We start from the raw sequence: 3,986 nt of genomic DNA on the forward strand, positions 1-3,986 counted from the left end.
TTGTGAGAATTGAAATCGTCATTACGACGGTTTAGAAAAGCCAAATTTGATTTCGAAAACGAGATTTGAAATTTGGAAACTTGCACGGGTTGAAATTGTCATGACGATGGTTTGAAAAACGTTTTTGTTTGAAAATTGATTTCGAATTTTGAAAATTCGAGGGTAGAATTCGTCATTACGATGACGTAAAAGGGCGCTTTGAGAATGTAACGGTCAGCGGGAGATCGAGGTTTAAAAGGCCATTACGACGACGTAAAAGGGTGTTTTGAAATGGTTATTAAAAAGGTTGTTTAAAACGGTTTTTATAATGAATGATTTGCAAGTATGATTTGCATGACTCGGAATAATTACTATTATATTAGTAATATTCGTTGTAGGATTTGCAAGTTTGAAAACTATAGTTTATAAATAAAAATGTAAAATGTGTGTGCTTAACAGTTTTGCCACCGCACTTGAATTAAATCGACATGGCATATATATTAGCCAAGGATGACATATGATATGGTCAAGACAAAGATGAAATAAAATGAAATAAAAGTGAAATGAAAATGTTTGATTTGAACTAATTATGTTAAGTTCATTTCTTTGTAATTAGTCAAGTTTATCATCGTACTCGGGTTAAAATCCGACATGGTATGTAGAACCAAGGATGATTATGAATTATGACTAATATGTTTGCAAGTGTAAATAAATGGGAAAAATGGTAAATGAAAGAAAAGGGTGTTAAAATACCCATTAAAATGTAATTAACCAATAATATCATCGAGTCACGGAATAAACCGTCATGGTATAAGGAACCAAGGATGATTTTTGTAATGGTCAAAATATTTGTCATAAAAATGAATTAAAATGGTAAAAACCGTAAAAGGAAAGAAGTAAAAATAAAAGAAAGTGTTGAAGGAAAGACAAACTCAAACACATTTGAGTCTGACCTGGACACCCACACTACTACAAAAAATGCCTAAGAGACCGGTTAAAAATGGCCTAAGAAACCGTTTCATAACCGGTCTATATCTCATAGGTGTCTTAGCCTAAGAAACCGGTTTATTTGAATGGTTTCTTTGCTATATTTAAGAAACCTGTTATCATTTAAAACCGATCTCTTTGATTAGTGGGTAAGAAACTGGTTATTAGCCAAAACCAGTTTCTTTGATATCATAAGTTGAAACTGTCATTGACCGTAACCTGGTCTCTTTGATCTCATCATTGAAATCGCTTATTGACCAAAACCGGTCTCTTTGAAACTTTTGAAAAACAAAAAAAATATCAATAAAGAAAATTTACCCATTAATTTTATTTAAAATTACAATATTTAAAACTACACCGTCACCACCGCTTACATAGCCAATCTTATCACACCTCAGTAGTCGTGTCTACACTCTACACTATCTGACTATCTACACATAGTTATGCACTCTATATAAAACCTTTAGTATCATATTAATTCACGTAAATATAATAAGCGAAACAAGTGACGACCATCAGCTCCATGACACACGTTCTGAATGTTCCAAATCCTTATCGCAATTGCTCGACAATGTAGTTTCTGACAAGTCTGCACAAGATGACCATATATACCAACAATATTATTTTGTCTGAAATTGCATGAAACGATGAACTAGGATCATAAATCAAAGGATGAACACACACAAACACACAAATTTCATACAATTGACTACAATTCAAGAACTTTTAGACTATTAAGTTATAATATACGAATTTCATAAGTAGAAGCCTCACAACAACCCTCTATTCATATTAACCAAAAATGAGAAATTAATCAAAAGTCGTGGACCCGAATACTACTATTATTTATAAAGCACTTCAGCTCGTTCATTTAAGTTAAGCAAAATCCCTTTGTTACCATTTACCTCCCGAATAAGCCACGACTCAGTACAAGCGTATATAATATTTAGAGGCAACATGAGGAGCCTTGGGAGAAGTTTTCCTTTCCCAATGCCCGCATCAAATAATGAGGTTTATGACATTCTGCTTAAACTTCTGGTGTCTTCTTACTATTCCTTAGCTCCAGCAGCCCCAAAGAAATGAGGGTGGAATTTCAGATCCGACTTGGGTTTTAAAGTTAGGTCGAAACGAAACGAACGAGATCAGTCGTCCCTCGTGCTAAGCCTAAGAATAAGATATGAGCTAATAACCAAAATTTTGCAGAGGCACTTGTTCCTTAATAATTCATCAAAGCTTTTGTATAATAAAGAATAATGAATGTGCACTACACGTATTATAAAAGAAATTATGGAGCAACCATACGACATTACATAAGGCGATGCATACCTTTGTGTGGCAAAAAAAATGACTTGTGGCAGGTACAACTGTCTGCGTGTATCCCTGCAGTCCGAAATGGGAGATTCAAGCTCTATTTGGGTCAAATTATATACGGAGTATCTTGTAAACATTAAAGAACCAAAGCTACATATGAACCAACTATATCCTTTTCCTAAACGAGGGATGAAAAGTAATCCACATTAAAGATTCGAGTTGTATCACTGTATGTAGGTCATATGATGCCAAAACCAAAAATACATCACTTACCTAGGTACACCTGTATTCGATGTTTTCCATGGTCACTGCAACAACAATAAATAACATATCTTAAGTTTACTTGAATCCAAGTTTGTTATTGTTTGGACAAGGAAAGAATCCAACCGAATAATAAAAATTTATCATGAACAATTACAAGATATTACTACCAAGAGTTGAATCTCATTAATTATCATTATAAAACTAATTTGAAGAGGGGCGTTTACTTCACTATCAGTTAACACCAAAAGTATAATCATGAAATGCACCCCTCAGATGAATAGAATCAACTGCTTCGCTTACAAAACATTAATCCCTCTGAACATCAACGTCTGAAAATGAAGCAACTCTAACACTACGTAACAACCGCTTATAAACCTGGCATACATAAGTACCAGTACGTCTATGGAGGTTAGATGTAGGTAACCTTACCCATACCTACTGATATTCAAGAATTTGAAACCATTAACCAAGTCAATAAGACCAAACTACAAATACAACTTGAATCTTAAATCTGAATTATAGACACACCCTGTTGAACAAAGAAAAGAGGAATCAAAACTACGGTCGAACTATCTACATTAAAGACTCAGACTTCCACTAAGGTATGACATAGATGAATTTCGCAATCTCAAGGAAAAAGGAAAATATGCAAAATGAGTCCAGGAATTATCAAATCTTAACCCTAAATAATCACAATAATCAAAACTACCACATCCTAACCCTAAATAATCACAATAATCAAATCTTTCTCATATCATTAATCAAGTAATTAAACTAGTAATATCGTTTTCTATTCTATTGAAAAATTGAAAGATTTATGAAAAACGTTGTTACAAATACTCAGCATATTCATCGCCATCGAGGGCCTGGATGTTTAGTGGTCGGCGATAAGAGAACCACGGTAGTGACAACGAGAGAAAGACGAATATTGGTTGTGAACGGCGATGGGAGAACGGTGGTTGTGCCGCTGGAAACAGTGAGATGAATAGTGGATGCGGCCGCTCGCGTTTTATGTGCTAAAGAGTAAAGAGTTGAGAAGGTGAAGCTTAAAAGTTGAAACAAATAAATTGCATAACTTCTAAACAAAACAGTACAAATATACTCCTAATAAAAAATTAAAATAGAAGTGAACTGCCGTTTAAAAATCAACAAAGTTAAGAAACCAGTTTTAGGCTCCACCCGTCTCTTACCTTTTATTAAGAAACCGGTTTTAGAAAATGAACGGTCTCTTAGGTTAAGAAACCGGTTTAAGAATTCAACCGGTTTCTTCGCAATGGTTCCTTAGAGGTTTTTTGTAGTAGTGCCACAAGAGGCGCGAGCCTCCCTGCATGGCAAGGAGCTTTTGTCTCAGGCCAAAATTCGGTTTTGGCTCGTCTAACTTATATTTGAATCGTGTTATGCATTGTTCATGCTCATAAACTCATAAAAACAGTAGAGACATGAAA

At 34.4% G+C, this 3,986-nt stretch overlaps 1 long non-coding RNA gene across 1 annotated transcript; it reads right to left on the reverse strand.

Annotated features, from left to right (window-relative positions):
* Window positions 1–1,468: 1,468 nt before the first annotated feature.
* On the reverse strand, window positions 1,469–3,619 carry LOC141658693 (uncharacterized). Its single transcript, XR_012549353.1, has 4 exons — window positions 3,376–3,619; window positions 2,551–2,585; window positions 2,293–2,346; window positions 1,469–1,555 (listed from the first exon to the last, which is right to left on the reverse strand). It is a non-coding gene; the product is annotated as an uncharacterized LOC141658693 (long non-coding RNA).
* Between the last annotated feature and the right edge of the window lie 367 nt (window positions 3,620–3,986).

This window comes from Silene latifolia, chromosome 6, assembly GCF_048544455.1.
Source record: "Silene latifolia isolate original U9 population chromosome 6, ASM4854445v1, whole genome shotgun sequence".
NCBI lineage: Eukaryota > Viridiplantae > Streptophyta > Magnoliopsida > Caryophyllales > Caryophyllaceae > Silene > Silene latifolia.